Source organism: Staurois parvus, unplaced genomic scaffold (assembly GCF_062004578.1).
Source record: "Staurois parvus isolate SC_StPar_1 unplaced genomic scaffold, SC_StPar_1.0 ptg000234l, whole genome shotgun sequence".
Taxonomy (NCBI): domain Eukaryota; kingdom Metazoa; phylum Chordata; class Amphibia; order Anura; family Ranidae; genus Staurois; species Staurois parvus.
In genome coordinates this window covers 5497867-5508915 of record NW_028318030.1, presented here as the reverse complement: position 1 = coordinate 5508915, position 11049 = coordinate 5497867, and positions in this window count along the sequence as shown.

The window sequence follows — 11049 nt, the reverse complement described above, 5'->3', positions numbered from 1 at the left end:
TGAAAAATTCTCTACTCTATCGAAAACAAAAAATATGCTTTGGCTTTAGATATCTTTTATGTGATTTTTGTACTGCATAAAACAAGAGACTTAGGTGTTAGTAGAAGATTGAATCTGCATGCAAAGAATAGTCAGCTTACACTGGAGACTTGTAATGATGTGTAACTTGTCCTTAAAAACATAGAGCTTTAAAGCCTTCCATGGATTATGTTCTCATGCTGTTTTTCTTTGTTCCTCTTCTTCCTGCTTTTCAGCATTTTTATGAATAGACTTCTGTTGGGGTGTACAGTATTTTGTAGGAAGCACGGCAACTAAAATCTGCTGACTGGGAAGCAGAAAAGAAGAAGTGAAAATACATTTCTGCACTTCTTGAAAGACATTTTATATTATCTGCTCACTTTTGGCCTGTTAAAGGGCAACTGCACAGTACCTTTGGTACAAGTGTCCTTTAAAACAGAACGTAACTGTATCTGAGCATCACAAACCAAAATTCTTTTTAATCCATTTATTATATTCAAAGCATGTTCACTCAACCATCCATGTCTCCATGCAGGGCTGCTGTGAGAAACCATGGGGCCCCATCCAGCGAATCTGACAGCCCCCCCCAAAAAAAAAAAACAGTCTACTATGCTTCAGTTATGAATGAACACAGTGAGTGATTGGTACTGATCACTCATTGTGTTCATTCAGAGAAAGAAGGGCTGGTAAATGTGACATATTTTCAGGACCCTTCCTCCACTCTCCATCCTTAGGATCCTATTGTATGCTTGCAGCTGTGGGTGGATAGGAGAGGAGGGAAGCCAACAGCACTGCAAGGGTGGGGGCACACAGGGGGACCTAGACAGCGTGAGGAAGGATATGGTACACAGGGATGGTGATGGGTGTGTGTGTGGTGGTGGGGGGGGCTTTACTGTAACCGATACCCTGTATAGCTCTCTGCTGAAAGCCAGCAGGAGGGAGAGGAGAAGAAGCTGGCTTTCAGCTGCTGCAAAGAGAGCCATACAGGGGATTGGTTCCAGAAATTGCCCCCCCCCCACCATGCATCTGATTCACTCAGCTGCATGGGCCCCCTGCTGGCCTGGACCTTGTACAAGAGGACTGGTGCTACCCCCTTATTCACAGTTCTGTCTCCATGCTTTAATTTGCTGAGAAACTGGCCATCTTGAGTAAGGGCACATGATTCACATAGCATTTAGTTCCTGGAATCCATCTGCCCTTAGCTCAGGCACACAGACAGGAAGGTGTATTTAGCTGGGAAAGCCCTTTCTCCCCTCCTCTAGATGAAAGAAAAAAAATCCATGAAGACTTCTGGGATGTCTGTCATCATTTTAGCCTAGGCTGAAACCAGGAAGAAACTGAAGAAATCTGGAAAAAAGTTTGAAACAAGTAAATATAATACACCTTCCTATCAATTTACTAATGTTAGCAGCATAAGGATGACAAATATTTAATGTTGACTGAGATAATTTAGTTTAAGGTATGCCCTCACTGAGTTAGGGGTGGATGAGTTTAAGTATGGGATGTCAGTGGTTGGGGGTAGCTGAGTGTCAGGCTGGGGTGGTATTTGTTAGAAGTTGGTATTATCAGTGGTTGGAGGTACAGTTGTGTCCAAAATTATTCAACCCCCAATGCTGTAAAGGGGTTTAGGGACTATAGTGTACATTTGGAATTGTATTCAGAATCAAATCCTACAAGGACGTTGTAACTACCCAAATGCAACTAAAATGACATCAATTGTTTATGTAATACAGTAGTAAATGGTTCTTATGTGGTTTCTTCATTGCCACAATTATTCAACCCCTTAAAGACTACCACTCTGAAGAACAGAGGTTCATACAGGTGCTTTCCATCAGGTATTGAAAACACCTGTGGATGTCACCGAGCAGCAATCAAGCATAATAAGCACCAATTAGGCAGCTTTAAAATGACTGTGATACTCAGCTCCTTCTAGACATTTACTGGTGTGGTTACAAACATGGTGAAGGCAAGAGAATGGTCCAGGAAGACAAGAGAAGAGGTGATTTCTCTTCACAGGAAGGGCAATGGCTATAAGAAGATTGCAAAGATGTTAAACATACCAAGAGACACCTTAGGAAGCATCATTCGCAAATTCAAGGCAAAGGGCACTGTTGAAACGCTACCTGGTCGTGGCAGAAAGAAGATGCTGACTTCGACTGCTGTGCGCTACCTGAAGCGTAGAGTGGAGAGAAGTCCCCGTGTGACTGCTGAGGAACTGAGAAAAGATTTGTCAGATGTGGGTACAGAAGTTTCAGCCCAGACAATAAGACGCACACTGCGTAATGAAGGCCTCCGTGCCAGAACTCCCAGGCGTACCCCCTTGCTGTCTCCAAAGAATAAGAAGAGTCGACTGCAGTATGCCAAAAGCCATGTGGACAAACCACAAAAGTTGTGGGATAGTGTTCTGTGGACTGATGAAACAAAATTAGAACTGTTTGGGCCCATGGATCAACGCTATGTTTGGAGGAGGAAGAACAAGGCCTATGATGAAAAGAACACCTTGCCTACTGTGAAGCATGGTGGAGGGTCAATCATGCTTTGGGGCTGTTTTGCTTCTGCAGGTACAGGGAAGCTTCAGCGTGTGCAAGGTACCATGAATTCTCTTCAGTACCAGGAGATATTGGATGGAAACGTGATGCAGTCCGTCACACACCTGAGGCTTGGGAGACGTTGGACCTTTCAACAGGACAATGATCCCAAGCATACCTCCAAGTCCACTAGAGCATGGTTGCAGAGGAAAGGCTGGAACATTTTGGAGTGGCCATCGCAGTCACCAGACTTAAATCCGATTGAGAACCTCTGGTGGGACTTAAAGAAAGCAGTTGCAGTGCGCAAGCCTAAGAATGTGACTGAACTGGAGGCCTTTGCCCATGAAGAATGGGCGAAGATACCCGTAGATCGCTGCAAGACACTTGTGTCAAGCTATGCTTCACGTTTAAAAGCTGTTATAACTGTAAAAGGATGCTGTACTAAGTACTAAGATTGAATGTCACTTGGGGGTTGAATAAAACTGATAATGCTGTGAGCACAGAAAAGACATTTGTGGTTATTTCATTATAACTGTTATGTTATATTTGTCTGACCTACAAGTGCCTCTTTAATGTAAATGTAAGCAAGATGACTGAATGATCAAAAGCAATGTCAAACTGGCCAAAACACTCAATTTCAGTGGGGGTTGAATAATTTTGGCCACAACTGTAGGTGGGTGTCAGTCTTATGGGGGTATTGGTTGGGGGTTGGTGCTGTCAGTGGTTGGGGTAGGCGGGTGTCAGTGGTTGGGGGTTAGAAGATGTCAGTCTTGGTTGGTATTGGTTGGGGTAGGTGGGTGTCTGTGGTTGAGGGTTGGTGGGTGTCAGTCTTGGGTGGTTTTGGATGGGGGATGGTGGTGTCAGTGGTTGGGAGTAGGCGGATGTCAGTGGTTGGGGGGTTGGTGGGTGTCATGGGTTGGGGGCAGGTATGTACCAGTCTGGGGTGTCAGTGGTTTGGGGAATGGAGGTCAGTCTGCGATACCAGTAGTTTGGGGGTGTGGTTGGCTGCTTCTTCAAACTGACCTGTATAAGCACAGTTTGCAGGATTTGGACCATTGAATCAGGAACTGGAATGACAAATGTTCAAGCTTATCATTTCTCAGCACACCCATACTGAGGACTGATAAGCTGCAGTATATATGAATTGTGTGTTCTTGAGCTTAGATATACTTGAAATTTTTTAGTCATTTTCTGTTCTAATATTAAGGTGAATCATATGAGAACATTCAGTTAAAAAGAGCTTTTTGACGCTAAGAAACCTATTTTTTTTTATAACTGGAGAAAAGAAAATGGGAACACCAGAGTAACTGTCACCCATAGTGACCAATCAAATTGTTTGTTTCGTTTATGATTAGAGATGAGCGAATCGAACATGGCGAAGTGGAATTCGTTTCGAATATTGGGAAATATTCGATTTGCGCCGAATCCGAAAATTAGCCAACTTCAGATGCACGAATCGAATTTTCCCAAAAATGGCGGCGACATGTGTGGCGACGGAGCGGGGATCTCTGGGAAGGCGAGCGGACAAGGCGCGCTGACCCATAATGCATTCATTCATGACATGTGATCGCATTAGCCAATCAGCAGCCAGCCAGCCAGCACTGTGTAATGGTGGAGCTATAAATTGCGGCCATCTTACAATTCTCCATTAGCCTCCGGTCATTCAAGAGAGACAGACCTGTCTGTATTAGGGACAGAGTTAGGGCCAGAGAGACTTTAGGGCCACAGAATCGTTACTTAGGGACACAGAATCGTTACTTAGGGACACAGAATTGTTACTGAGGGACACAGAATTGTTACTGAGGGACACAGAATTGTTACTCAGGGACAGACACAGAATTGTTACTGAAAGACACAGAATTGTTACTGAGGGCCACAGAATTGTTACTGAGGGCCACAGAATTGTTACTGAGGGACACAGAATTGTTACTCAGGGACACAGAATTGTTACTGAGGGACACAGAATTGTTACTGAGGGACACAGAATTGTTACTGAGGGACACAGAATTGTTACTGAGGGACAGACACAGAATTGTTACTGAGGGACACAGAATTGTTACTGAGGGACACAGAATTGTTACTGAGGGACACAGAATTGTTACTCAGGGACACAGAATTGTTACTCAGGGACAGACACAGAATTGTTACTGAGGGACACAGAATTGTTACTGAGGGACACACAATTATTACTGAGGGACACACAATTGTTACTCAGGGACACAGAATTGTTACTCAGGGACACAGAATTGTTACTCAGGGGCAGACACAGAATTGTTACTCAGGGACAGACACAGAATTGTTACTGAGGGACACAGAATTGTTACTGAGGGACACAGAATTGTTACTCAGGGACACAGAATTGTTACTCAGGGACACAGAATTGTTACTCAGGGACAGACACAGAATTGTTACTGAGGGACACAGAATTGTTACTGAGGGACACAGAATTGTTACTCAGGGACACAGAATTGTTACTCAGGGACAGACACAGAATTGTTACTGAGGGACACAGAATTGTTACTGAGGGACACAGAATTGTTACTCAGGGACACAGAATTGTTACTCAGGGACAGACACAGAATTGTTACTGAGGGACACAGAATTGTTACTCAGGGACACAGAATTGTTACTCAGGGACAGACACAGAATTGTTACTCAGGGACACAGAATTGTTACTCAGGGACACAGAATTGTTACTCAGGGACACAGAATTGTTACTGAGGGACAGACACAGAATTGTTACTGAGGGACACAGAATTGTTACTGAGGGACACAGAATTGTTACTGAGGGACACAGAATTGTTACTCAGGGACACAGAATTGTTACTCAGGGACACAGAATTGTTACTGAGGGACACAGAATTGTTACTGAGGGACACAGAATTGTTACTCAGGGACACAGAATTGTTACTCAGGGACAGACACAGAATGGTTACTCAGGGACACAGAATTGTTACTCAGGGACACAGAGTTGTTACTCAGGGACAGACACAGAATTGTTACTCAGGGACACAGAATTGTTACTCAGGGACACAGAATTGTTACTGAGGGACACAGAATCGTTACTGAGGGACACAGAATCGTTACTGAGGGACACAGAATTGTTACTCAGGGACACAGAATTGTTACTCAGGGACAGACACAGAATTGTTATTCAGGGACACAGAATTGTTACTCAGGGATACAGAATTGTTACTGAGGGACACAGAATCGTTACTGAGGGACACAGAATTGTTACTCAGGGACACAGAATTGTTACTCAGGGACACAGAATCGTTGAATTAAAGAGTATGTCAGACAACACGCAGAGGAGTGGCAGAGGAGGCAATGTTTCAGGAGCGAGCAGACGTGGCAGCAGAGGAAGGGGTCGAGGCAGCACTAGTCGCAGCCAGAGGCCAGTGCTCCCGGTGTCATCCAGCGGTCGTGTCTCCACCGACAACCCTGCCGTCATCGATTGGTTGGCTCGGTCGTCTTCCTCTTCCCAGGTCACCTCTGACACCTACAGCCAACGGTCGGTGGGTACGTCAGACACAACCGTTAGTTGGCATGGCCCGGGAGCAAGCCCACTGAAATCACGTGTCCTCTACTTGCCCCTGTCCTTTGGTGTTCCCTCACCAAGCGAAGTATCGCATGCTGTGGGCTCAGCCCCACTGTACAGTGAGGAAGAGCTAACAGAGGGCGGTCAGGAACGGGGGGAGACATCCGCCTCTTCAGCAGCCAGGCAAAGAAGTACTGGCGAGGAGAGTGGCTCGGTAGCCGGTCTAGAGACAGGTCTGTCTCCTGACCCACACGCAGCCGAGGGGGCTAGTAGTGAGGCGGAGACCCTAATTGATGATGATGAGGCTGATCGCACTTGGCAGCCTCGTCGTCATCAGGCTATTGCTTCCGCATCATCAGGAGAAGAGGGTGGCAGCTTGGCAGCGAGCAAAACAGTCGGTGGATTGCCCAGGAGGCAGCAGGGTCGCAGCAGTGTCAGTGGAGGCAAACGGCCACGGAGTAGAGCACCAGCTCCACTGCAGCCTACCACCACGGCCAGTAGTGGTGCCGGTGTGCACGGAGGAAGTAGCAGTCAGCCAGTGAGGAGTAGCGGGGGCAAAGTTTCCTACTCGGCGGTGTGGCAATTTTTCGTCAAGCCGCCCGAGGAAGTAAACGTAGCCGTATGTCGACTATGTGGCCAGAAAGTCAAGCGTGGCCAGGGGGCCCATGTCTCCATCGCCACACTCTGTCATGTGCCACTTTCAGGTCTCCTCACACTGCTGGTGGGTTCCATTTTGTCATAGGGTGCTGGCAGATTACGGGCCTCCCATTGCTGCTGCCAGGACCGTAATCTGTCATGGGCCCCTGTACCACCTCCTCATGCTGTTGCCAGGCCCGTAATCTGTCATGGGTCCCTGTACGGCCTCCCATTGCTGCTGTCTCCATCGCCACACTCTGCCATGTGCCACTTTCAGGTCTCCTCACACTGCTGGTGGGTTCCATTTTGTCATAGGGTGCTGGCAGATTACGGGCCTCCCATTGCTGCTGCCAGGCCCGTAATCTGCCATGGGCCCCTGTACCGCCTCCTCATGCTGCTGCCAGGTCCAGAGTGTGTCATGGGTCCCTGTACGGCCTCCCATTGCTGCTGTCTCCATCGCCACACTCTGCCATGTGCCACTTTCAGGTCTCCTCACACTGCTGGTGGGTTCCATTTTGTCATAGGGTGCTGGCAGATTACGGGCCTCCCATTGATGCTGCCAGGCCCGTAATCTGTCATGGGCCCCTGTACCGCCTCCTCATGCTGCTGCCAGGTCCAGAGTGTCTCATGGGTCCCTGTACGGCCTCCCATTGCTGCTGTCTCCATCGCCACACTCTGCCATGTGCCACTTTCAGGTCTCCTCACACTGCTGGTGGGTTCCATTTTGTCATAGGGTGCTGGCAGATTACGGGCCTCCCATTGCTGCTGCCAGGCCCGTAATCTGACATGGGCCCCCGTACCGCCTCCTCATGCTGCTGCCAGGTCCAGAGTGTGTCATGGGTCCCTGTACGGCCTCCCATTGCTGCTGTCTCCATCGCCACACTCTGCCATGTGCCACTTTCAGGTCTCCTCACACTGCTGGTGGGTTCCATTTTGTCATAGGGTGCTGGCAGATTACGGGCCTCCCATTGCTGCTGCCAGGCCCGTAATCTGCCATGGGCCCCCGTACCGACTCCTCATGCTGCTGCCAGGCCCGTAATCTGTCGTGGGCCCCCGTACCGACTCCTCATGCTGCTGCCAGGCCCGTAATCTGTCATGGGCCCCTGTACCGCCTCCTCATGCTGCTGCCAGGTCCAGAGTGTCTCATGGGTCCCTGTACGGCCTCCCATTGCTGCTGTCTCCATCGCCACACTCTGCCATGTGCCACTTTCAGGTCTCCTCACACTGCTGGTGGGTTCCATTTTGTCATAGGGTGCTGGCAGATTACGGGCCTCCCATTGCTGCTGCCAGGCCCGTAATCTGCCATGGGCCCCCGTACCGACTCCTCATGCTGCTGCCAGGCCCGTAATCTGTCATGGGCCCCTGTACCGCCTCCTCATGCTGCTGCCAGGTCCAGAGTGTCTCATGGGTCCCTGTACGGCCTCCCATTGCTGCTGTCTCCATCGCCACACTCTGCCATGTGCCACTTTCAGGTCTCCTCACACTGCTGGTGGGTTCCATTTTGTCATAGGGTGCTGTATGGCCTCCCATTGCTGCTGCCTCCACCACCACACTGTGGCTCCACACTCTGGTTTTGGCCCCGTGACTGCCCAAATGAGTGAAGTGTGCGGTGATTCTAAGATCGACGGCACTCATCTGCATGTCATACTGACTGACAGTATTATTTCTCTTCCCCAGCAGACTCCAAGGGCATTTAAATTAAAGGTACAGTGTTCTGCACTAATATAAAGGCTCTCTGAAGCCTAGAAACACCCTTTTTATAAGTTAAATTCGCAGCGAATATATTCGACTCGAATCGAATTTATTCCGCGAATTCGCCGAATCAGCCGAATTGAATTTTTGAATACTTCGCTCATCTCTATTTATGATGATTGATCACCATGGAAAATAACTCCACTTCAATTCCAATTTTCTATCATGTATTAGAATAATGTAAATGTGTAGTGGGTACAGTGATAATCTTTTAAATCAGGGTACAGATCCAATTTTCCTTTGGCAACTCTGTTGCTCATTTTGGCTGCGGTCAACAGACCCCTTTAAAGCCTAAAGCTGGCCATAGATGGTTTAAAATTCAGCAAGTTCTTCAGGGGCCAGCCTAATTTGGATCCATGTGTAGCCATTCCTACTTGACAGAAGTTGACCTAAGGCTTGATTTCTGTCGAATGGGCTTGTTAGAAAATTTTCCTCTAACAGTGGCTGCAGCCGCTGATCAGTTTATTCTGCCAGTATGAGTCCCTGCTGTTATAATACAATGTCGCATCAGGGAGGATTCCTTCATCCACCTTGCTATTCATTATTTTTTATTAGCTCGATGGCTGATCGAAAAATATGGGTCATCTATGGCCAGCCTAATTCAGGTCAATTTGTTTTGACACTAAATAAGCTCCCCAGGCAGAATATATATAAAAAGCAAATATACAGTTGTGCTCCAAAGTTTGCATACCCTTGGAGAATTGGTAATATACAGTACTATTTTTAAAGAAAACATGAGCAGGTAAAACACATTTATTTTATTTTTTATGACCTACAGTTGAATATGAATCCCATAACAGAATGGTAAAATCATAAAACAAAACATGGCAACAAGTAAACAAATATCTACACACCCTTTGTTCTTAGCCTCTTCCCACCTACCACCTCCCGTAAAGATTTCTAAAACCTGGGAGGCGGAAGCGGGCATTTGAGTCATGTGTCTGCTGTGATTGGCTGACACAGTAGTCACATGATCGGAAAGCTCCCGATCGCAAGTATGCATCGGGAGCCTATCAATCCCAGCTACCATGCTGGGAGCGTGCATGGAGTATGCTCCCAGCAGAGTACATTGTTTACACAGGGCCACATATATGCGGCTCCTCTGCGTTAAGGTCCACCTGCAAACAGGCCACATATATGCATATGGCCAGCGGGAAGTAGTTAATACTGTTATTACCCCCTTTAGCATCAATGAGAGCTTGCAGTCTTTGGTAATAGTTGTGAATGAAGCCCCGAATTCTTGCAGGATGTATACCTGCCCATTCGTATTGGAATGCCTCCAGATCATGCAAAGTCCTTGGTCATCTTGCATGAATCTTTCCATATCTTTCCAGATGTTAAGGTCAGGAGACTGTGATGGCCATTCCAGAACCTTCACCTTTTTCTGCTGTAACCACTGGAAGGTCAGCTTGGCCTTGTACTTAAGGTCATTGTATTGATGGAAAGTCCAAGAGCATCCAATTTACAGTTTTCGTGCAGAAAAATGTAAATTGCCTGCCAGTATTTTCTGATAGCATGCTGCATTCATCTTGCCATCAATTTTCAGAAGATTTCTTGTGATTACCCCCCCCCCCCCCAACATCAGTGAGCCACCACCATGCTTCCCAGTGGGGACAGTATCCTTGTCTCTATAGGCCTTGTTGACCCCTCTTATGGTTGTGAGCATAAAGTTCTATTTTGGTCTTGTCACTCCATATTAGAATGTGCCAGAAGCTGTGAAGTGTATCAGGGTGTTGGTGGGCATATTGTAATCAGGCTTTTTTGTGGCATTGGCACTGGCTTTTTCCTGGGAAGTCTACCATGCAGCTCATTTTTGTTCTCCTGAGGTTGCCTGTGGGGTTTTTCTTTGTATCCGAACAATTCTTCTGGCAATTGTGGCTGCAGTCTCTTGGTCTACCTGGCCGTGGCTTGGTATCAAGAGATCCCCATATTTTCCACTTTTTAAAAAGTGATTGATCAATACTGACTGGCATATTGAAAGCTTTGGATATCTTTTTATATCCTTTTCCATATTTATAAAGTTCCATTACCTTGCTACCAGGTTTTTTGACAGTTCTTTTCTGCGCCCCATGGCTCCCTATCTAGCCTGCTCAGTGTATCCATGTATCTAGCATGTTCAGTGTATCCATGTGAGAGCTAACAAACTCAGACACTAATTGCAATTTAAAAAGACACAGATGTAGGAAAATGAACCTTTAATTGCCATTTTAAATTGTGTGCATCAACTTGTGTGTCTGTAAAAAGGCCAAACATTTCAGGGGATGCAAACTTTTGATCAGGGCCATTTGGATAATTTCTGTTATGATTTAAAATGGAGCCAAACAACTATGTGATAATAAAAAGCTTCATATGGTCACTATCCTTAAAGGATAAGTTCACCATTACAGGCTCTACAGGCTTCTGCAGACAAGAGTAATAAATGCACATATTTTTTACCTGCAAAAAAGTGCATGTATTTATTGTGGTCAAAAGGTGAACTTATCCTTTAAATAAAAGACAGTTTTTTTTTGCATGATCAGCCATATTTTCAATTTCAGTACCACATTTTCTCAATTTCTGCTAGAGCATGCACACTTT